The sequence below is a fragment of the Triticum dicoccoides genome, chromosome 2A (assembly GCF_002162155.2).
Source record: "Triticum dicoccoides isolate Atlit2015 ecotype Zavitan chromosome 2A, WEW_v2.0, whole genome shotgun sequence".
Lineage (NCBI taxonomy): Eukaryota > Viridiplantae > Streptophyta > Magnoliopsida > Poales > Poaceae > Triticum > Triticum dicoccoides.
The window spans coordinates 485,004,854-485,031,027 of record NC_041382.1 but is presented as its reverse complement, the minus strand read 5'-3'; positions in this window follow the sequence as shown (position 1 = coordinate 485,031,027).

The window sequence follows — 26,174 nt, the reverse complement described above, 5'->3', positions numbered from 1 at the left end:
GAAGCAGAATACATAGCTGCTTCGGAAGCAGCAAATGAAGGAGTTCATATCCGATCTAGGTGTCATGTGTGAAGCAGCAAATGAAGGTATCTCTGGGCCCTCTCGGTAATGCACATCACTATAAGCCTTGCAAGCATTGTGACTAATGAGTTAGTTGCGGGATGATGCATTATGGAACGAGTAAATAGACTTGTCGGTAACGAGATTGAACTAGGTATTGAGATACCGACGATCGAATCTCGGGCAAGGTAACATACCGATGACAAAGGGAACAACGTATGTTGTTATGCGGTTTCACCGATAAAGATCTTCATATAATATGTAGGAACCAATATGAGCATCCAGGTTCCACTATTGGTTATTGACCAGAGATGAGTCTCGATCATGTCTACATAGTTCTCGAACCCGTAGGGTCCACACGCTTAACGTTCGATGATGATATGTATTGTGAGTTATGTGATTTAATGTACCTAAGGTTGTTTGGAGTCCCGGATGTGATCACAGACATGGTGACGAGTCTCGAAATGGTCGAGACATGAAGATTGATATATTGGAAGGTTATGTTTGGACACCGGAAAGGTTTTGGATAGGTTCGGGCATTTTCCGGAGTACCGGGGGGTTGCCGGAACCCCCCGGGGGGTTAATGGGCCTTCATGGGCTTTAGTGGAAGAGAGAGGAGGCGGCCAAGAGGAGGGGCGCGCCCCCCCAAGCCCAGTCCGAATTGGGGAGAGGGTCGGTCCCCCTTTCCTTCTTCCCCTCTTCCCTTTCCTTCCCCCTCCTAGTTGGACTAGGAAAGGGGGGAACCTACTCCTAGTAGGAGTAGGATTCCCCCCTTTGGGGCGCCCCCTCCACAGATTTCCACCTCGGTCATATTGTCGTAGTGCTTAGGCGAAGCCCTGCATTGGTAACTTCATCATCACCGTCAACATGTCGTCGTGCTAACGAAACTCTCCCTCGGCCTTAGCTGGATCTAGAGTTTGAGGGACGTCACCGAGCTGAACGTGTGCAGATCGCAGAGGTGTCATGTGTTCGGTACTTGATCGGTTGGATCGCGAAGACGTTCGACTACATCAGTCGCGTTACTCAATGCTTCTGCTTTCGGTCTACGAGGGTACGTAGACACACTCTCCCCTCTCGTTGCTATGCATCTCCTAAATAGATCTTGTGTGATTGTAGGATTTTTTTTGAAATAATGCGTTCCCCAACACTTTATATCTCAAAACAATCATAAGGAATCACACTTCTCATAATATTCAATGCTCTTTATATGAAAGTTTTTATTATATCCCTCTTGGATGCCCATCATATTAGGACTAAATTCATAACCTAAGAAAATTACCATGCTGTTTAGAGAGGCTCTTAAAATAATATAAGTGAAGCATGAGAGTTCAACAATTTCTATAAAATAAAGCCACCGCCGAGCTCTAAAAAGATATAAGTGAAGCACTAGAGCAAATTGCCTAGCTCAAAAGATATAAGTGAAGCACAAAGAGTATTCTAATAAATTCATGATTCATGGTGTCCATCTCAAAAGGTGTGTACAGCAAGGATGATTGTGGCAAACTAAAAATTAAAGACTCATATCATACAAGACGCTCCAAGCAAAACACATATCATGTGGTGAATAAAAATATAGCCTCAAGTAAATTTACCGATAGACGAAGACGAAATAGGGGATGCCATTCGGGGCATCCCCAAGCTTAGATGCTTGGTTGTCCTTGAATATTACCTTGGGGTGACTTGGACATCCCCAAGCTTAGGCTCTTTCCACTCCTTATTCCATAGTCCATCAAATCTTTACCCAAATTTGAAAACTTCACAACACAAAACTCATCATAAAATTCATGAGATCCGTTGGTATAAGAAAATAAATCACCACTTTTTGGTACTATTGTGAACTCATTCTTTATTTATATTGGTGTAATATCTACTATATTCCAACTTCTCCATGGTTCATACCCCCCGATACAACCCATAGATTCATCAAAATAAGCAAACAACACATAGAAAACAAAATCTTTCAAAAACAAAATAGTCTATAGCAATATGAAAACTTCTAATACTTATGTAACTCAAAATTTCTAAAAAATTAGGACAACCTGGGAAATTTCTATATCAATCTTGTGTAAAAAATCAGATCAAAAGAATGCTTATGTGATTCTTTAAAAAATACTAGGAGCAAAAGTTTTTTTTTCAGCAAGATCAAATCAACTACCACCGTGAGCCATCCCAAAGGTCTTACTTAGCTCAATCACTAATTAAAACACCAGAACACAGTTACTACAGAGGTAATAATGTGTATTTATTGCAAAACAGAACCAAAAACCAAAAACATAAAAATAAAATTGGGTTGCTTCCCAACAAGCTCTATTGTTTAACGCCCCTAGCTAGGCATAAAACATAGATCTAAGTATTGTTATCTTTGGTGTGCAATCCATAAGTAGCTCACATAATAGATTCATATGGCAACTTAATTTTCTTTCTTGGAAAGTGTTCCATGCCCTTCCTTAATGGAAATTGAAATCTAATATTTCCTTCTTTCATATCAATAATTGCACCAATCGTTCTAAGGAAAGGTCTACCAAGAATAGTAGGGCATGTAGGATTGCAATCTATATCAAGCATAATAAAATATACGGGCACATAATTCCTATTTGCAACAATAAGAACATCATTAATCCTTCCCATAGGTTTTTAATAGTGGAATCCGCAAGATGTAAATTTAAAGAACAATCGTCAAATTCATGGAAACCTAATACATCAAATAAAGTTTTCGGAATAGTGGAAACGCTAGCACCCAAATAACACAAAGCATGGCACTCATAATCCTTAATTTTAATCTTAATTGTAGGTTCCCACTCATCATAAAGCTTTCTAGGGATAGAGACTTACAACTCAAGTTTTTCTTCAAAAGATTTCATCATAGCATCTACTATATATGTTTAGTAAAATCAAGCGAACAAAAAGGAGGAGCGGAAAAAGGGCGAAAAAAAGGCAAATATTTTTGTGTTTTTCTGAAAATGTTTTAGAAGTGGGGGAGAGGAAAACGAGAGGCAAATGGAAAATAATGTAATGCAAGAGAGGAGAGTTTATGATGGGTACTTGGTAGGCTTGATGTAGATCTCCACGGCAACGGCGCCAGAAGTTCTTCCTGCTACTTCTTGAGCTTGTGTTGGTTTTTCCCTTGAAGAGGAAAGGGTGATGCAGCAAAGTAGAGACAAGTATTTCCCTCAGTTTTGAGAACCAAGGTATCAATCCAGTAGGATATACACGCAAGTCTCCAATCTATGTACCTGCACAAACAATCAAACACTTGCACCCAACGCGATAAAGGGGTTGTCAATCCCTTCACGGTCACTTGCGAAGGTGAGATATGATAGAGATAGATATAAAATATTACTAAAACATAAAACAAAATAAAAGTAAATAAATTGCAGTGAGGTATTTTTGGGTTTTTTGGTTTATAGAACTGAAAATATATGATGGAAAATAGACACAGGTGGGCATAGGTTTCACTAGAGGCTTCTCTCTTGAAGGAAAATAATACTGTGGTGTTGGGGAACGTAGCAGAATTTTAAAATTTTCTACGCATCACCAAGATCAATCTATGGAGTCATCTATCAACGAGGGAAAGAGGAGTGCATCTACATACCCTTGTAGATCACGAGCGGAAGCGTTCAAGAGAACGGGGTTGATGGAGTCGTACTCGACGTGATTCGAATCACCGATGACCAAGTGCCGAACGGACAGCACCTCCGCGTTCAACACACGTACGGTTGGGAATACATCTCCTCCAACTTGATCTAGCAAGGGGGAAGGAGAGGTTGATGAAGATCCAGCAGCACGACGGCGTGGTGGTGGAAGCAACGGTGATCTCGGCAGGGCTTCGCCAAGCGCTGGGAGACGGAGGAGTGTCACGGGAGGAAGAGGGAGAGGCCACGGGCTTGGGTTCGCAGCCCTCCCTCCCCGCCCTATATATAGGGTGCCTAGGGGGGCGTCGGCCCTAGGAGATCCAATCTCCTAGGGGGGCGGCGGCCAAAGGGGGTGCCTTGCCCCCCAAGGCAAGGGTGGCGCCCCCCACCCCTAGGGTTTCCAACCCTAGGCGCAGGGGGAGGCCCAAGGGGGGTGCACCAGCCCACTAGGGGCTGGTTCCCCTCCCACTTCAGCCCATGGGGCCCTTCGGGATAGGTGGCCCCACCCGGTGGACCCCCGAAACCCTTCCGGTGGTCCCGGTACAATACCGGTGACACCTGAAACCTTCCCGATGGCCGAAACTGGACTTCCTATATACGAATCTTTACCTCCGGACCATTCCTGAACTCCTCGTGACGTCCAGGATCTCATCCGGGACTCTGAACAACTTTCGGGTTACTGTGTGCTAATATCTCTACAACCCTCGCGTCACCGAACCTTAAGTGTGTAGACCCTACGGGTTCGGGAGACATGCAGACATGACCGAGAAGCCTCTCCGGTCAATAACCAACAGCGGGATCTGGATACCCATGTTGGCTCCCACATGCTCCACGATGATCTCATAGGATGAACCACGATGTCGAGGATTCAATCAATCCGTATACAATTCCCTTTGTCAATCGGTACGTTACTTGCTCGAGACTCAATCGTCGGTATCCCAATACCTTGTTCAGTCCCGTTACCGGCAAGTCACTTTACTCGTACCGTAATGCATGATCCCGTGATCAGCCACTTTATCACATTGAGCTCATTATGATGATGCATTACCGAGTGGGCCCAGAGATACCTCTCCGTCATACGGAGTGACAAATCCCAGTCTCGATTCGTGCCAACCCAACAGACACTTTCGGAGATACCTGTAATGTACCTTTATAGTCACCCAGTTACGTTGTGACGTTTGGCACACCCAAGGTACTCCTACAGTATCCGGGAGTTGCACAATCTCATGGTCTAAGGAAATGATACTTGACATTCAGAAAAGCTACAGCAAACGAACTACACGATCTTTGAGCTAAGCTTAGGATTGGGTCTTGTCCATCACATCATTCTCCTAATGATGTGATCCTGTTATCAATGACATCTAATGTCCATAGTCAGGAAACCATGACTATCCTTTGATCAACGAGCTAGAGGCTCACTAGGGACATGTTGTGGTCTATGTATTCACACATGTATTACGATTTCCGGATAACACAATTATAGCATGAACAATAGACAATTATCATGAACAAAGAAATATAATAATAACCATTTTATTATTGCCTCTAGGGCATATTTCCAACAGTCTACCACTTGCACTAGAGTCAATATTCTAGTTACATTGTGATGAATCGAACACCCATGCAGTTCTGGTGTTTATCATGTTTTGCTCTAGGGAGAGGTTTAGTCAACGGATCTGCTACATTCAGGTCCGTATGTACTATACAAATATCTATGTCTCCATTTTGAACACTTTCACGAATGGAGTTGAAGCGACGCTTGATATGCCTGGTCTTCCTGTGAAACCTGGGCTCCTTGGCAAGGGCAATAGCTCAAGTGTTGTCACAGAAGAGAGTCATCGGGCCCGACGCATTGGGTATGACTCCTAGGTCGGTAATGAACTCCTTCACCCAGACTGCTTCTTGTGCTGCCTCCGAGGCTGCCATGTACTCCGCTTCACATGTAGATCCCGCCACAACGCTTTGCTTGCAACTGCACCAGCTTACTGCCCCACCATTCAAAATATACTCGTATCCGGTTTGTGACTTAGAGTCATCCAGATCTGTGTCGAAGCTAGAATCGACGTAACCCTTTACGACGAGCTCTTCGTCACCTCCATAAACGAGAAACATTTCCTTAGTCCTTTTCAGGTACTTCAGGATATTCTTGACCACTGTCCAGTGTTCCATGCCGGGATTACTTTGGTACCTTCCTACCAAACTTACGGCAAGGTTTACATCAGGTCTGGTACACAGCATAGCATACATGATAGACCCTATGGCCAAGGCATAGGGGACGACACTCATCTTTTCTCTATCTTCTGCCGCGGTCGGGCATTGAGCCGTGCTCAATCTCGTACCTTGCAATACAGGAAAGAACCCCTTCTTTGACTGATCCATTTTGAACTTCTTCAATATCTTGTCAAGGTACGTGCTCTGTGAAAGACCAATGAGGCGTCTCGATCTATCTCTATAGATCTTGATGCCCAATATATAAGCAGCTTCTCCAAGGTCCTTCATTGAAAAACACTTGTTCAAGTAGGCCTTTGTGCTTTCCAAGAATTCTATATCGTTTCCCATCAACAGTATGTCATCCACATACAATATGAGAAATGCTACAGAGCTCCCACTCACTTTCTTGTAAATGCAGGCTTCTCCATAAGTCTGCATAAACCCAAACGCTTTGATCATCTCATCAAAACGAATGTTCCAACTCCGAGATGCTTGCACCCGCCCATAAATCGAGCGTTGGAGCTTGCACACCTTGTCAGCATTCTTAGGATCGACAAAACCTTCCGGCTGCATCATATACAATTCTTCCTTAAGGAAACCATTAAGGAATGCCGTTTTGACGTCCATTTGCCATATCTCATAATCATATAATGCAGCAGTTGCTAACATGATTCAGACGGACTTCAGCTTTGCTACGGGTGAGAAAGTCTCATCGTAGTCAACCCCTTGAACTTGTCAATAACCCTTAGCGACAAGCCGAGCTGTATAGATGGTCACATTACCATCCGCGTCTGTCTTCTTCTTAAAGATCCATTTATTTTCTATGGCTCGCCAATCAATGGGCAAGTCAGTCAAAGTCAATACTTCGTTTTCATACATGGATCCTATCTCGGATTTCATGGCTTCCAGCCATTTTTCGGAATCCGGGCCCGCCATCGCTTCTTTATAGTTCGAAGGTTCACCGTTGTCTAACAACATGATTTCCAAGACAGGGTTGCTGTACCACTCTGGTGCGGAACATGTCCTTGTGGACCTACGAAGTTCAGTAGCAACTTGATCTGAAGTTTCATGATCATCATCAACTTCCTCTCTAGTCAGTGCAGGCACCTCAGGAACATTTTCTTGAGCTGCGCCACTTACCGGTTCAAGAGGTAATACTTCATCAAGTTCTACCTTCCTCCCACTTATTTCTTTCGAGAGAAACTCTTTCTCTAGAAAGGACCGATTCTTGGCAACAAAGATCTTTCCTTCGGATCTGAGGTAGAAGGTATACCCAACAGTTTCTTTAGGGTATCCTATGAAGACGCATTTTTCCGACTTGGGTTTGAGCTTTTCAGGTTGAAGTTTCTTGACATAAGCATCGCATCCCCAAACTTTTAGAAACGACAGCTTAGGTTTCTTCCCAACCCATAATTCATACGGTGTCGTCTCAACGGATTTCGACGGAGCCCTATTTAAAGTGAATGCGACAGTCTCTAAAGCATAGCCCCAAAATGATAGCGGTAAATCGGTAAGAGACATCATAGATCGCACCATATCTAATAGAGTGCGATTACGATGTTCGAACACACCATTACGCTGAGGTGTTCCAGGCGGCGTTAGTTGTGAAACTATTCCACATTTTCTTAAGTGTGTGCCAAATTCGTGACTCAAGTATTCTCCCCCACGATCTAATCGCAAGAACTTGATTTTCCTGTCATGTTGATTCTCAACCTCACTCTGAAATTCCTTGAACTTTTCAAAGGTCTCAGACTTGTGTTTCATTAAGTAGACATACCCATATCTACTCAAGTCATTAGTGAGGGTGAGAACATAACGATAGCCACCGCGAGCCTCAACACTCATTGGACCGCACACATCAATATGTATGATTTCCAATAAGTTGGTTGCTCGCTCCATTGTTCCTGAGAACGGAGTCTTCGTCATTTTACCCATGAGGCATGGTTCGCACGTGTCAAATGATTCATAATCAAGAGACTCTAAAGGTCCATCTGCATGGAGCTTCTTCATGTGTTTGACACCTATGTGACCAAGGAGGCAGTGCCACAAGTATGTGGGACTATCATTATCAACCTTACATCTTTTGGTATTCACACTATGAATATGTGTAGCATTACGCTCGAGATTCATTAGGAATAAACCATTCACCATCGGAGCATGACCATAAAACATATCTCTCATATAAATAGAACAACCATTATTCTCGGATTTAAATGAGTAGCCATCTCGTATTAAACGAGATCCTGATACAATGTCCATGCTCAAAGCTGGCACTAAATAACAATTATTGAGGTTTAAAACTAATCCTATAGGTAAATGTAGAGGTAGCGTGCCGACGGCGATCACATCGACCTTGGAACCATTCCCGACGCGCATCGTCACCTCGTCCTTCGCCAGTCTCCGTTTATTCCGCAGCTCCTGCTTTGAGTTACAAATGTGAGCAACCGCACCGGTATCAAATACCCAGGAGCTACTACGAGTACTGTTAAGGTACACATCAATTACATGTATATCACATATACCTTTCTTGATGCCGGCCTTCTTGTCTGCTAAGTATTTGGGGCAGTTCCGCTTCCAGTGACCACTTCCCTTGCAATAAAAACACTCAGTCTCGGGCTTGGGTCCATTCTTTGGCTTCTTCCCGGCAGCTTGCTTACCGGGCGCGGCAACTCCCTTGCCGTCCTTCTTGAAGTTCTTCTTACCCTTGCCTTTCTTGAACTTAGTGGTTTTATTCACCATCAACACTTGATGTTCCTTTTTTACTTCTACCTCTGCTGATTTCAGCATTGCAAATACTTCAGGAATGGTCTTTTCCATCCCCTGCATATTGAAGTTCAACACAAAGCTCTTGTAGCTCGGTGGAAGCGACTGAAGGATTTTGTCAATGACCGCGTCATCCGGGAGATTAACTCCCAGCTGAGTCAAGCGGTTATGCAACCCAGACATTTTGAGTATGTGCTCACTGACAGAACTATTTTCCTCCATCTTACAGCTGAAGAACTTGTCGGAGACTTCATATATCTCGACCCGGGCATGAGCTTGAAAAACCATTTTCAGCTCTTCGAACATCTCATATGCTCTGTGTCTCTCAAAACGCTTTTGGAGCCCCGGTTCTAAGCTGTAAAGCATGCCGCACTGAACGAGCGAGTAATCATCAGCACATGTCTGCCAAGCGTTCATAACGTCTTGGTTCTATGGGACGGGTGCGTTACCTAGCGGTGCTTCTAGGACATAATCTTTCTTGGCAGCTATGAGGATGATCCTCAGGTTCCGGACCAAGTCCGTATAGTTGCTGCCATCGTCTTTCAGCTTGGTTTTCTCTAGGAACGCGTTGAAGTTGAGGACAACGTTGGCCATTTGATCTACAAGACATATTGTAAAGATTTTTGACTAAGTTCATGATAATTAAGTTCATCTAATCAAATTATTCAATGAACTCCCACTCAGATAGACATCCCTCCAGTCATCTAAGTATAACATGATCCGAGTTAACTAGGTCGTGTCTGATCATCATGTGAGACGGACTAGTCAACATCGGTGAACATCTTCATGTTGATCGTATCTTCTATACGACTCATACTCGACCTTTCGGTCTTCTGTGTTCTGAGGCCATGTCTGTACATGCTAGGCTCTTCAAGTCAACCTAAGTGTATTGCGTGTGTAAATCTGGCTTACACCCGTTGTATTCGAACGTTAGAATCTATCACACCCGATCATCACGTGGTGCTTCGAAACAACGAACCTTCGCAATGGTGCATAGTTAGGGGGAACACTTTCTTCAAATTTTACGAGGGATCATCTTATTTAAGCTACCGTCGTTCTAAGCAAATAAGATGTAAAACATGATAAACATCACATGCAATCAAATAGTGACATGATATGGCCAATATCATTTGCTCCATCTTCGGGGCTCCATGATCATCGTTGTCACCGGCATGACACCATGATCTCCATCATCATGATCTCCATCATCGTGTCTTCTTGAAGTTTTCACGTCAACTATTACTTCTACTACTATGGCTAATGCTTTAGCAATAAAGTAAAGTAATTACATGACATTTATGTTTGACATGCAGCTCATAAATAAATAAAGACAACTCCTATGGCTCCTGCCGGTTGTCATACTCATCGACATGCAAGTCGTGATTCCTATTACAAGAACATGATCATCTCATACATCACATATATCATTCATCACATCCTTTGGCCATATCACATCACAAAACACTTGCTGCAAAAACAAGTTAGACGTCCTCTAATTGTTGTTGCAAGTTTTTACGTGGCTGCTATAGGTTTCTAGCAAGAACATTTCTTACCTACGCCAAAACCACAACGTGAATTGCCAATTTCAATTTACCCTTCATAAGGACCATGTTCATCGAATCCGATCGGACTAAAGTGGGAGAGACAGACACCCGCCAGCCACCTTATGCAACTAGTGCATGTCAGTCGGTGGAACCGGTCTCACGTAAGCGTACGTGTAAGGTTGGTCCGGGCCGCTTCATCCCACGATGTCGCCGAATCAAGATAAGACTAGTAACGGCAAGATAATTGACAATATCGACGCCCACAACTACTTTGTGTTCTACTCGTGCATAGTAACTACGCATAGACCTAGCTGCAAGTGCAACTATCCCTAGGTGGTTTTGGTAATTCATAACAACATATAGCTCATTGAGCTAATGCTATTCCAAGATGATTATTTCAGGAAAGCTCAATGATTGGCATGGCATGGATGTGAAAGTGGAACCCTCAAAATGCTAAGGACAAAGGATTGGCTCAATCTCAAAAGCTCAAGACTCTTCATTTTATATTTTAGTGATCCAAGATCACATTGAGTCTTTAGGAAAAGCCAATACTATCAAGGAGGGATGAGGTGTTGCTTAATGAGCCTCTTGCTTCATGTGCTTAGTGATATGCTCCAAAACCCTCAACTACTTTCCCATATCCACATATGACCTAAACCCTAAGCCAAACTCGGTCCTACCGATTCTTCCTATCCGGCGCCACCGAGTTTCACTTGTCATTAGCCACTGCCAAACCCTAGCAATTCAGTCCTACCGATAGGGATCTCGGTCTCACCGAGATGGGGTTGCAAACTCTCTGTTTCCCTTTCGTAACTTTTCGGTCTCACCGAAAGAGCGAATCGGTCCCACCGAGATTGCAATGTAAACTCAGTGTTTCCCCTTTGTAACTTTTTGGTCTCACCGAGTTCCACTCGTTCTCACCGAAAGAGCAAATCGGTCCCACCGAGTTTGCCTGACCAACTCTCTAGTTAGCAAATTACCAAATTCGGTCCCACGAGTTTGTGTAATCGGTCTCACCGAGATTACGTTATGCCCAAACCCGAACCATATCGGTCCTACCGAGTTGCATATCAGTCCCACCGAAAATATCTAACGGTCACTAGGTTTACATTTTTGGTCCGACCGAGTTTATTGATTCGGTCCCACCGACATTAGAAACTGTGTAACGGTTGGATTTTGTGTGGAGGCTATATATACCCCTCCACCTTCTTCTCATTCGAGGAGAGAGCCATCAGAACACACACACCATTCCAACTCATATGTTCTGAGAGAGAACCACCTACTCATGTGTTGAGACCAAGATATTCCATTCCTACCATATGAATCTTGATCTCTAGCCTTCCCAAGTTGCTTTCCACTAAAATCTTCTTTCCACCAAATCCAAATCCTATGAGAGAGAGTTGAGTGTTGGGGAGACTATCATTTGAAGCACAAGAGCAAGGAGTTCATTACCTACACACCATTTGTTACTTCTTGGAGAGTGGTGTCTCCTAGATTGGCTAGGTGTCACTTGGGAGCCTCCGACAAGATTGTGGAGTTGAACCAAGGAGTTTGCAAGGGCAAGGAGATCGCCTACTTCGTGAAGATCTACCGCTAGTGAGGCAAGTCCTGTGTGGGCAATGGCCATGGTGGGATAGACAAGGTTGCTTCTTCGTGGACCCTTTGTGGGTGGTTGCTTCTTCGTGGACCCTTCGTGGGTGGAGCCCTGTGTGGACTCGCGCAACCGTTACCCTTGGGTGGAGCCCTATGTGGACTCGCGCAACCGTTACCCTTCGTGGGTTGAAGTCTCCATCAACGTGGATGTAGGATAGCACCACCTATCCGAACCACAGGAAAAGCATCCGTGTCTCCAATTGCGTTTGAATTCTCCAAACCCTTCCCTTTACATTCTTGCAAGTTGCATGCTTTACTTTCCGCTGCCTATATACTCTTTGCATGCTTGCTTGAATTATGTGATGATTGCTTGACTTGTCCTAAATTAGCTAAAATCTGCCAAGAACTAAAATTGGGAAAAGGTTAAGTTTTTATTTGGTCAAGTAGTCTAATCACCCCCCCCCTCTAGACATACTTTCGATCCTACAAGTGGTATCAGAGCTTTGGTCTCCATTTGCTTTGATCTCCATAGCTTTTGGTGGTCATAGCCTTGGTTTCACAACCTAGGAGAGTATGGCGTCTAGCGAGGGAAATTATCACCATAGAGGTCCTTACTTTGATGGTACTAATTTTGCTAGTTGGAAGCATAAAGTGAAAATGCATATTCTTGGACATAACCCCGCCGTTTGGGCTATTGTGTGTGTTGGTTTGCAAGGTGACTTCTTTGATGGGAGAGAACCGAACCGTGAAGCTACCACAGATGAGTTGAAGATGTTGCAATACAATGCTCAAGCTTGTGATATTCTCTTCAATGGATTGTGCCCCGAAGAATTCAACAAAATCAGCCGCCTTGAGAATGCAAAGGAAATTTGGGACACTTTGATTGATATGCACGAAGGTACCGACTCCGTCAAGGAATCCAAGTTGGATGTGCTTCAAAGCCAACTTGACAAGTTCAAGATGAAGGATGGTGAAGGTGTCGCTGAAATGTACTCTAGGCTTGCTCTCATCACAAATGAGATTGCCGGCTTAGGAAGTGAAGAGATCACCGATAAATTCATCATCAAGAAGATTCTAAGAGCCTTGGATGGAAAATATGATACCGTGTGCACATTGATTCAAATGATGCCCAATTACAAAGATCTCAAGCCAACGGAGGTGATTGGAAGAATTGTTGCTCATGAGATGTCACTTAAGGATAAAGAGGAACTTCACAACAAATCAAGTGGTGCCTATAAAGCCTCATGTGAAGCCCCTACATCATCAAGTGAGAAACAAGACTTCAATGAAGAATTGAGCTTAATGGTGAAGAACTTCAACAAGTTCTACAAGAGTAGAAGCAAAGATAGAAGCTCCAAGTCAAGGTCCTACAATGACAAAAGATCTTCTAGTCGAGAGCGAAACTGCTACAATTGTGGAAGACCCGGACACTATTCCAATGAGTGTACGGCTCCCTACAAGAGAAGAGAAGATTCTCCAAAAAGAAGAAGCAAAGGATCACCACCAAGAGAAAGAAGGAGTAGAGATGATCGTTATGAACGAAGATACTCATGGAGAAGCAAGGATTTGGAAAGGAAGGAAAATCATCAAGGAGCTACACAAGACGAAGACATCAAGCTCATGTTGGTGAAAGGGTATCCGGCTCCGACTCCGACAGCCACTCCGAGAGAAGTTATTACTCCGACTCCGAAGATACTCAAGATGAAGGTGTTGCCGGTCTAGCACTTGTTTCAACCAACTCCTACGACATATTTGACTCACCAAATGAAGGAATTGGAAGATGCTTCATGGCCAAAGGTCCTAAGGTAACACACCCTGAGTATGTTGATTTCAATAGTGATGAAGATGACTTGTTAGGTGATGATTTGCTTGGTTACAACTCTAGTGATGAATACTATGATGAAATATCAATTAAACATGCTAATCAAGATAAAGCGAATGACAATGATAAGGAGAAGATTGAGGCCCTAACTAAAGAACTAAACACTCTTAAGTTAGCTCATGAAACCATCTTCGAAGATCATCGAGAACTTTTAAGAGCTCATGAGAAATTACGCTTTGAAAAGCTCAATCTTGAGAAAGAGCATGAGTTCTTAAAGGCAATAAATGATGATCTCCACAAGAAAAGTTCTTCTTACATTGCCAGGCGTTTACTCTTATCCACTTACATGCCTCAAGTCAAGACTAGTAACAAGAAAGATTCTTCCTCTAGTAGTAACAATGATCATGCTAAATCCAATATTGTTACTTCTAGTAGCTCTCTTGATTCCACTAATGATTCTCTTAGCCAAGTTACACTTGATCAAGAAAATAGTTTATTGAAGGGAATTATAGAGAAAGGAGTGTACAAAAGCCTTGCCGGGAGTAAGCAATTCGAGGAAATTGTGCGCAAGCAAGGAATGCACCGGAAGAATAAAGGTGTTGGTTTTGAACGAAAGTTCAATGCCAATGGAGTTGAGTGGGAAGAAGATCAATACCCCAAGACAAATTTTGTCCCTCAACAAGAGAAGTATACTTCTTTCAAGGGGACACAAGCTCAAGGTGATCTTCCACCACAATACTACAAGCAAAAAGGCAAGGACAAGCTTCAAGAGGAAATTGATGCATTTGAAGAAGCTCCAAAGACCTTAGTCAAGTGGATTCCCAAGACTACTTCAAGTTCCACTTCATCAAGTACGAGTACAACTCCAAGGATTCCCATCAAGATGGTGTGGATCCAAAAGAAGAAGAACTAGAGAGTTCTTGAGGGTGACTCAGCCAACATACTTCACTCTTATCGTTTTGGCAAGAACAAGTGCAATCAAATTCCACATCTTGCACTAGTTCAAGGAGTCACAAACCCTCTTGTTGGTAAGACAAGGGACAAGGTAATCTAAAAGTTTTCATGGACATCATCTTTGTGTGCATCACTCTTTGTCTATGGATATCCTTGTTTGTTCCTTGTGGGACTAACCCATGTAGGTATTGAAAGTGCAATTCACTCAAATGGATAGCTCCAAGAAGATCTACATCAACATTGAGCATCCACATCTTCAATATCTACATGAAGTCATCATCGACAAAACCCAAGGTTAGTTCATCCCTCATAGGGGGGATATCACATCTAGGGGGAGCTTTACTCTAAGACTTGAGCTAAAGCAACTCTAAAGATGTGAACAAAACAATGCTTCATGTAAAAGTGGTAACCCCACTTGAGCTTAAACGATGAGTATGACTATGATCAAGTGTTCTCACTTGACTCCTAAGTCAATATACTCATATATAGATGACCTTGTCATCGCAAATTGCTTGATAGATGCTAGATTTGGTTGTGCATGCCTTGCCACATATTTCATTTGCCATCTTATTGTGTGAGCATGCTGGTTGCATATTTTACTCATTCGAGGACATCCACTTGTTGTTTTGATTGTTTGGTTTTATCTTCTTTTGCCAAGTGGATGGACAAGAATGCCTAAGAACCTCCTCTAGCTATCTATGTTGTTCTCGTCTCAAACTCTATTCATGCTGCATCACAAAATTTGATCAAGTCAGATTCGAACCACTCTGTGTGAGGAGCGCTCGGAGTCCCCGATTCGTCATAGACTTAAACTTCCAAAACCTCTTTATGATTCTCGGTCTGACTGATACTCCACCTTCGGTCCTACCGAGATCATTAAGTTGATCTAGGTTTTCGATCTCGGTGCAACTGATTTGAACATTTCGGTCACACCGAGTTTCAGTAACTGCTTGCAGTTATGAATCTCGGTGCCACCGAGTTGTTCCACTCGGTCACACCGACAGCGTCGGGCTATATATAGTCACGGGCAAAATTTTGGAAATTTCTCCGAACCCCTTTGCCCGCGCGATAGCCTGCTCTTCCCTCGTGGTCTCCGGATTGTCTTCTCGCCGCCAGCAGCCTCCAGTCGCTGGTCTCTGTCACCGTCTACGGGAATTCTGCCCCGCCATTGTCGCCGTAGCAATGCCCCGCCAAACTAGGGTATGGACTTGATCTTTGTGCTATTCCCAAATCTGATTCCTAGCACATTGTGATCATATTGATTCTAGCCACGATTGAAACACTCCTATCCAGTCAAAACGCTCATAGATTAGGTTTGATTCGAAAATTCTAGGTTTAGGTTTCCGCCGAAACTATCTCGGACCCATCGAGTTGAAAAACTCGGTCCCACCGATTTGGCTTATGCCATTGCACAAGTGAGACTCGGTCTGACCGAGAATTACTTATCGGTGTGACCGATTTTTGAACTCAGTGAAACCCTAGCAGTCTTGGTGCCACTGAACTGTGACTCGATCCTACCGAGTTCACTAGTTTAGGTTCCAAAACTGCTTCGGTATCACCGAGTTTGAAAATCGGTAGATCCGAGATGATTTCAGTGGGAAACTAAAACTAAGTTTTTGGATCATTCTTTTGCAAAAATCTCTGCATTTTGTGATGCTCATCCACTCTATCTCTTCTATAATCTATTCACAGGGTCAGTAATCAGTTTGCAGCATGTCTGATCAAAGTGATAGCCAAAATATGTCAGAGCAGCAAGTGGTGATGAGTGAGGGCACTAGTCCCTCAAGTTCTTCTGATGAAGGCAGCAGGAGCACTCCTAGCAATTTGCCAAAGGCTGCCACGAGACAAAGGAAGAAGAGGACTTCAGATTCCGAAGATGAGGACTATGTGGCAGAGGAAGAGGCCACTTCCAAGAGAATTGAGCCAGCTCAAGGCACTAAGCCAGGCCTGAAAATCAAAAGGCCAGCAGGCAGGCAACCAATGTCAAAGGCCAGAATGTCAACTGAGAAGCCCATAGAGCCAGTTGCAGCTGAGGGCAAGAAAAGGAAGGAAAGGGTGAAGAAGATTGTTGCTAGAGTGCTTGGCAAAGCTTCCATCATGGAAGAGGAAGAAGAAGAAGAGGCAGCTGCACCAGCGCCCAGGCACCCAAGCTAATGGGAGATGCCATAAAATCAGCGGGAGCTGCTTCCAAGCCAAAGCCAGCTCCAAAGCCAAAGCCTAAGAGAAATACAAGGAGCATTCCTGCAGCTGAAAAGAACAAGGCCCTAGTGCCTGAGACGGTTGCTGAAGAAGAGGAAGAGAATGTCCTGAGAAAGCTAAAGCCCAAGATCCCAGACCACAACTATGCTCATCCTGTGGCTGAGGACATGAAGCTCAGGAGAGATTCAGGGCTGAGGAAATGGAGAGAAGCAGACCCATATGCTTCAAGGAGAAGGACAGCAGTGGACTACAGATTTCACACCAAGGAGCAGCAAGATTTCTATGAGACTGTTTTGCTAGATAAGAAGCCAATCGTCTGTGACATGAGATGGGTTGACTGGACCTACATGAGGGAGAAGGAGGAACACTACCCAGGAGTATATGACAGCTTTAATGCTTGTGGAGTAGCTGACTTTGTTGGGCAGAAGCTCACAAAGTGGAACGAGGAACTGATCATGCAATTCTACTCCACGGCACACTTTTATCCAGATGGGAGGATCACATGGATGTCTGAGGGTACAAGGTACCAATCCACAGTTGCTGAGTGGGCGCAGATCATTAATGCCCCAGAGGAGCAAGATGATGACTTGGATATCTATGCCAAGAAGAAGATGGACCATAACTCCATGTCCAATATGTACAAGGAAATTCCCAATGAAGCTCTTGACACCTTCAAATTTGGATATGTGCATTACCTTCTATCAGGACTGCCTACGATCAATTGGATACTAAGGCACACCTTGCTGCCCAAGTCTGGAGATCACAAGATGATCAGAGGCCATGCTGTCAACTTGCTACATGTGTTTGATGTGCCTCAGAAGTTCAAGGTGATGAGCCTCATAGTGGAAACAATCAAGAGGACTGCAGCAGATCAGAAGAGGAGCTGCGGATATGCCCCTCAAATTCAGGAGCTCATCAACTCCAAGATGGGCACGGGCATATATCTATTGGACAAGGAACACCTGCCCATCCATCTAGATTTCGAGGACAATCAAGTTGTCATGACTGAGAACGAGCCATCATCTGCCCAAGCATTTGCAAAGAAGGAGAAGGCGAGGAAGGAGAAAGCTGCCAAGATGCCTACTCAAGAGGAGGCATCTGAGTATTTCTTGAAGACCAAACAAGAGCAGCTTAGTTACTTGATTGCATCCATGCTGAGGATTGAGCAAAGTCTAGCCACCCTCACTCAGAATCAGCATAGCCTAGAGAGAATCATGTAACAGAAGTTCTATGACTTGGATGTCAAAGTAATGGAAGTTCAGTCTGCAGTGGAGCAGCTCCAGGAGGACATGCAGGAGAGAAGAGGCAGGACTACCACTGCCTTTGCCAGAGTGCCAAGAGGTCCGAGGTCGTCTGCCGTGCCAGTTGCTGACACCAGAGCCACCACTTCAGCACCAGCTACAGCCTCAGCTCCAGCATCTACTTTAGCTCCAACTCCAGCGTCTACTTCAGCATCTACCGAAGCCTTCGTCCTTGGAGTGATTCGGACTCCACCACCACCAGAAGATCAAGCCTGAGCGTCGATTTAGCACTATGCATTTTCTAGGAACTTTTTGGTAACTTGTTGCCAAAGCGGGAGAAGATGTATAGATCATAGGCTTCGAGAGAGAGTGTGTTGCTTTTCTCTCTTGCTTTATTTGGTGGTTTTTCAAACTTGTTTGCTTTTGAGTGCTTGAGATACTACATCATTACTTGTGAGACATTGATGATCATGTGTTTGATCATAAGCTACACTTAATGCTTGCTTAATACTATTATCCCATCTATCTTGTGTGATCATTCACTTTTCTTGGTGATGAGTGCATGTATTTCATTCTTATCATTTTGAGCGCTCCACCAAGATGTATGTGACATGGAAGAGTAACTCATGACTCTAACTCTTTGTGCATTTGCAGTCCAAAGAAAATTTTAAATATGCACAAATTTAGGGGGAGCTCTTACTTATCACATACTTCTCAAAGCAACGATATATTTCATGCTTATTATCATTTGTCGAAGCTTTGATCTATATGTTGTCATCAATTACCAAAAAGGGGGAGATTGAAAGTGCAACTATCCCTAGGTGGTTTTGGTAATTCATAACAACATATAGCTCATTGAGCTAATGCTATTCCAAGATGATTATTCCAGGAAAGCTCAATGATTGGCATGGCATGGATGTGAAAGTGGAACCCTCAAAATGCTGAGGACAAAGGATTGGCTCAAGCTCAAAAGCTCAAGACTCTTCATTTTATATTTTAGTGATCCAAGATCACATTGAGTCTTTAGGAAAAGCCAATACTATCAAGGAGGGATGAGGTGTTGCTTAATGAGCCTCTTGCTTCATGTGCTTAGTGATATGCTCCAAAACCCTCAACTACTTTCCCATATCCACATATGACCTAAACCCTAAGCCAAACTCGGTCCTACCGATTCTTCCTATCCGGCGCCACCGAGTTTCACTTGTCATTAGCCACTGCCAAACCCTAGCAATTCGGTCCTACCGATAGGGATCTCGGTCTCATCGAGATGGGGTTGCAAACTCTCTGTTTCCCTTTCGTAACTTTTCGGTCTCACCGAAAGAGCGAATCGGTCCCACCGAGATTGCAATGTAAACTCAGTGTTTCCCCTTTGTAACTTTTCGGTCTCACCGAGTTCCACTCGGTCTCACCGAAAGAGTAAATCGGTCCCACCGAGTTTGCCTGACCAACTCTCTGGTTAGCTAATTACCAAATTCGGTCCCACCGAGTTTGTGTAATCGGTCTCACCGAGATTATGTTATGCCCAAACCCTAACCATATCGGTCCTACCGAGTTGCATATCAGTCCCACCGAAAATCTCTAACGGTCACTAGGTTTACATTTTCGGTCCGACCGAGTTTATTGATTCGGTCCCACCGAGATTGGAAAACTGTGTAACGGTTGGATTTTGTGTGGAGGCTATATATACCCCTCCACCTTCTTCTCATTCGAGGAGAGAGCCATCAGAACACACACACCATTCCAACTCATATGTTCTGAGAGAGAACCACCTACTCATGTGTTGAGACCAAGATATTGCATTCCTACCATATGAATCTTGATCTCTAGCCTTCCCAAGTTGCTTTCCACTAAAATCTTCTTTCCACCAAATCCAAATCCTATGAGAGAGAGTTGAGTGTTGGGGAGACTATCATTTGAAGCACAAGAGCAAGGAGTTCATTACTTACACGCCATTTGTTACTTCTTGGAGAGTGGTGTCTCCTAGATTGTCTAGGTGTCACTTGGGAGCCTCCGACAAGATTGTGGAGTTGAACCAAGGAGTTTGTAAGGGCAAGGAGATCGCCTACTTCGTGAAGATCTACCGCTAGTGAGGCAAGTCCTGTGTGGGAGATGGCCATGGTGGGATAGACAAGGTTGCTTCTTCGTGGACCCTTTGTGGGTGGTTGCTTCTTCGTGGACCCTTCGTGGGTGGAGCCCTGTGTGGACTCGCGCAACCGTTACCCTTGGGTGGAGCCCTGTGTGGACTCGCGCAACCGTTACCCTTCGTGGGTTGAAGTCTCCATCAACGTGGATGTAGGATAGCACCACCTATCCGAACCACGGGAAAAACATCCGTGTCTCCAATTGCGTTTGAATTCTCCAAACCCTTCCCTTTACATTCTTGCAAGTTGCATGCTTTACTTTCCGCTGCCTATATACTCTTTGCATGCTTGCTTGAATTATGTGATGATTGCTTGACTTGTCCTAAATTAGCTAAAATCTGCCAAGAACTAAAATTGGGAAAAGGTTAAGTTTTTATTTGGTCAAGTAGTCTAATCAACCACCCCCCCCCCCCTCTAGACATACTTTCGATCCTACAGTAGCTCATGATGCCCCTGAAACCTTCCCGATGGACGAAACTGGACTTCCTATATATGAATCTTTACCTCCGGACCATTCCGGAACTCCTCGTGATGTCCGGGATCTCATCCGGGACTCCGAACAACTTTCAGGTTACCGTGTGCTAATATCTCTACAACCCTAGTGTCACTGAACCTTAAGTGTGTAGACCCTACGGGTTCGGGAGACATGCAGACATGACCGAGAAGCCTCTCCGGTCAACAACCAACAGCGGGATCTGGATACCCATGTTGGCTCCCACATTCTCCACGATGATCTCATCGGATGAACCACGATGTCGAGGATTCAATCAATCCGTATACAATTCCCTTTGTCAATCGGTACGTTACTTGCCCGAGACTCGATCGTCGGTATCCCAATACCTTGTTCAGTCTCGTTACCGGCAAGTCACTTTACTCGTACCGTAATGCATGATCCCATGATCAGCCACTTGATCACATTGAGCTCATTATGATGATGCATTACCGAGTGGGCCCAGAGATACCTCTCCGTCATACGGAGTGACAAATCCCAGTCTCGATTCGTGCCAATCCAACAGACACTTTCGGAGATACCTATAATGTACCTTTATAGTCACCCAGTTACGTTGTGACGTTTGGCACACCCAAGGTACTCATACGGTATCCAGGAGTTGCACAATCTCATGGTCTAAGGAAATGATACTTGACATTCAGAAAAGCTACAGCAAACGAACTACACGATCTTTGAGCTAAGCTTAGGATTGGGTCTTGTCCATCACATTATTCTCCTAATGATGTGATCCTGTTATCAATGACATCTAATGTCCATAGTCAGGAAATCATGAATATCCTTTGATCAATGAGCTAGTCAACTAGAGGCTCACTAGGGACGTGTTGTGGTCTATGTATTCACACATGTATTACGATTTCTGGATAACACAATTATAGCATGAACAATAGACAATTATCATGAACAAAGAAATATAATAATAACCATTTTATTATTGCCTCCAGTGCATATTTCCAACATGTGGGTGAACAAATTACTGTCGAGCAATTGGTAGAAAGGCGCAAAGTTATGACGATATCCATGGCAATGATTATGAATATAGGCATCACGTCCGTGTCAAGTAGACTATCTCCTGCCTGCATCTACTACTATTAGTCCACACATCGACCGCTATCCAGCATGCATCTGGAGTATTAAGTTCATAAGAACAGAGTAGCGCCTTCAGTAAGATGACATGATGTAGAGGGATAATCTCAAGCAATATGATGAAAATCCCATTTTTTACCCTTGATGGCAACAATACAATATGTGTCTCGCTACCCCTACTTTGTCACTAGGTGCGATCATCGCAAGATTGAACCCAAAACTAAGCACCTCTCCCATTGCAAGAAAAACCAATCTAATTGGGCAAACCAAATCGATAATTCGGAGAGAAATACAAACATATCAAATCATGCATATAAAAATTTAGAAAAGATTCAAATAATATTCATAGATAAACTGATCATAAATCCACAATTCATCGGATCTCGACAAACACACCGCAAAATAATATTACGTCGGATAGATCTCGAAGAACTTCGAGGAGAACATGGTATTGAGGACCAAAGAGAGAGAAAAATCCATCTAGCTACTAGCTATGGACCCGTAGGTCTGTGGTAAACTACTCACGCTTCATCGGAAGGGCAATAGAGGTTATGTAGAAGCCCTCCGTGATCGAATCCCCCTCCGGCAGGGTGCCGAAAAAGGTCCCAAGATGGGATCTCATGGATACAGAAGGTTACGGCGGTGGAAAAGTATTTTTGGTGGACGCTTCTGGTTTCTTGGGAATATTTCCGAATTTATAGGCCAAGAATTAGGGTTGGAGGAGCTCCGAGGGGCCCACAAGGCCTCAGGGTGCCCCCCTGAGGCTTGTGGCTTCCTCGGGACTCCTCTAACTTCATCTACAAGTCATATGTGTGTCTTCTGGTCCAAGAAAAAACATCACAAAAGTTTTATTCCATTTGGACTCCGTTTGATATTCCTTTTTTGTAAAACTCAAAAACAAGGAAAAAACAGAAACTGGCACTAGGCTTTGGGTTAATAAGGTAGTCTCAAAAATAATAATAAATAACATATTAATGCATATAAAACATCAAAAACGGATAATATAATAGCACTGAACAATCAAAAACTATAGATACGTTGGAGACGTATCACACATTGCTTGCAAGCTCATTGTGATGTTGTATTACCGAGTGGGCCCTGAGATACCTCTCTGACATATGAAGTGACAAATCCAGCTCTTGATCCATGCCAACTCAACAGACACCCTCGGACATACCTGTAGAGCACATTTATAGTCACCCAGTTACGTTGTGACATGTGATACACACAAGGTATTCCTCCGGTGTTAGTGAGTATCATGATCTCATGGTTATAGGAACAGATACTTAACATGCAGAAAACGATAGCAATAAACTTGATACGATCATATGCTAAGCTTATAGTTTGGGTCTTGTCCATCACATCATTCTCCTAATGATGTGATCCCGTTATCAAATGACAACTCATGTATATGGCTAGGAAACCATAGCCATCTTTGATCAATGAGCTAGTCCGGTAGAGGCTCACTAGGGACATGTGGTTGTCTATGTCCACACATGTATTTGAGTTTCCAGTCAATACAATTATAAAATGGATAATAAATGATTATCATGAACAAGGAAATATAATAATAACTACTTTATTATTGCATTTAGGGCATATTTCCAACACGCCTCTCCCTGGTAGTAATTTCTCGACCCAGAACTCATGCTGGCCATGGCAGACGCAAAGGAACGACGATGAAAGACTTGTTTGTTTATGTTAATGAGGAATTGAGGAGGAATGTGCAGTCATCTTGGAGTAGGTAGTATTTATAACTGGGTAATACGCCGCTAAGTGGGAAACTGTTTAGGTTTTGATCGGTGTGAATAGGTTTGCAATTAAATATAGCGTGATAATTTGGAATGTGATGGGAAGTAAGCTCAAAATTTATTGACGGTTCTAGTTTCAAAGTGCCGCACAATTCCCGGATGGCTTAACATGGGCACGCGTTCTTGGATGCGTACGTGGTGTTTGCACCATATGATGCACCGCAATTGGTGATGTTAACACACGACTTGTTCTATCAACCATGCGCGCTCGTTATTACCATCACTTCTTTTAATTAGAATGTGTGTTCGGCTAGTGCACACACCTTGATCTGTCTGGCCGTTTCTGTTTGTTGTTGCTAATCGCAAACAGTCCATTTGTGTGAAGTGTATGACTTCTATCGTACACACCTTGATCTGGCTGACTGTTTCTGTTGTGTTGCCTAATCAAAAACAATTCATCCAAGTGAACAATATGTCGTATATCGCACACACATTGATCTAGCTGACCATTTCTGTTGTGTTACCTAATCACAAACAGTTCATCCAAGTGAACTGTATGTTGTATACCGCACACACCTTCATCTGGCTGACTGTTTCTGATGTTATGCTCATCGCAAATAGTTCATTCGAGTGAATTGTATGCCACACATCGCACATGCAACTATAATCTGAATCATGTTTGATGTCTCCACCATCACAAAAGTTTTGTATCATTTTTGATGGTTTATTACATCACTGTTTATGATTAATGCATGCACGCAGTTTCGTCGAAGGGTCTCTGATTGTAGTGTCGCATTAGCAGCATCCTGCGGTAGTTAATATATCATATCCTAGGGACTACATACAACCAGGAGCAAGAGTATTAAACCATATCTTAGAATCACCCTTCAATGATAAAAGAAACAACTTAAGGATATAGTAGTAGCGATTTTTTTCCTCATGAGCAAATAGGGTGGCTATATCATTCAGTTTAGTAAGATGTGCCACAACAGTTTCAGATTCATAACCATGAAAAGGATCAGATTCAACCAAAGTAATTAACGCAAGATCGACAGAGAATTCATAATCCTTATCAGTAACAAAGATAGGTCATGTGGAAAATTTAGGATCATATTTCATTCTTGCATTCAGAGATTTTTCTTTCAGCTTACATAGTACTTTCTTAACATCCTCTCTATCATTACAAGCAACAAAGTCTCTAGCTATCTCCTCATTCATAACATAACCCACATGTATGTTAGGCATTTCAATTCTAGGAGAGCTAGGTCCAATAGGTGAATCATAAATTTCATTGGTTTCAGCATTTTCAATTTCTTTAGCTTTAGCAAGTTGTTCAACAAGAAATCCACCTAGTGGCACGGTTTCATTAAGCAGAGTACTAGCATCATCAATAGCATCATTCATAGCAGAAGTAGCATCATCAATTACTTGTAACATATCAGAATTAATAGCAGGTGATGGTGTCGCAAGCCTATTCAAAACAGAAGGTGAATCAAGTGCATAACTAGATGACAGTTCCTTACCTCCCCTCGTCTTAGAGGGTACGATCTTGGTTCTATCATCTTTCAAATTATTCATAGTGACTCAATAGATATAAATCCCAAGTGACTCAGCAAATAAAGCTATGCTTCCCGGCAATGGCACTAGAAAAAGGTCTTTATAACCCACAAGTATAGGGGATCACAAAAGTTTTTGAGGGTAGAGCATTCAAGCCAAATTTATTGATTGGGCACAAGGGGAGCCAAAGAATATTCACAAGTATTAATAGTTGGGTTGTCAATTCAACCACACCTGGAGAACTAAATATCTGCAACAGAGTGATCGGCAACATAGTAGTATGATAGTTTGATAGTAGCAGTAACATTAGCAGCAGTAACAGTAATGGTAATAGTGGCATTTTTGTAGTCATTGTAATGGCAACAACAGCGAAAGTAACTTAGCAAAGATCAGTGTATGAAAAGAGTAGGCATTGGATCAGTGATGGGCATTTGTGTTGGATGACATTCATCATGTAGCAATCACAACCTAGAGCGATACAGAACTAGCTCCAATTCATCGATGTAATGTAGGCATGTATTCCGTATATAGTCATATGTGCTTATGATAAGAACTTGCATGATATCTTTTGTCCTACCCTCCCATGGCAGCGAGGTCCATAAGGAAACTAAGGGATATTGAAGCCTCCTTTTAATAGAGAACCGAAACAAAGCATTAGCACATAGTGAATACATGAACTCCTCAAACTATGATAATCACCAAAAATAATCTCAATTATTGTCACCTTGAGGTATGCGGATCATAACACGTAATAGGTGCGTATAACTTGCAAGGTAGGATCAAGAACTTAAATATATTCATGAAATATAAATGGTTCAAATCTGAAATCATGGCACTCGGGCCCTAGTGACAAGCATTAAGCATAGAAAAGTCATAGCAACATCAATCTTAGAACAAAGTGGATACTAGGGATCAAGCCCTAACAAATTGACTCGATTACATGCCAAATCTCATCCAACCCCATCACCGCCCAACAAGCCTATGAAGGAATTACTCACTCCCGGTGGTGAGCATCATGAAACTGGTGATGCAGAAGGGTTCTGATGATGATGGCGATGAATCCCTCTCTCGGGAGCCCCGAACGGACTCTAGATATGGCCTCCTAATGAAGA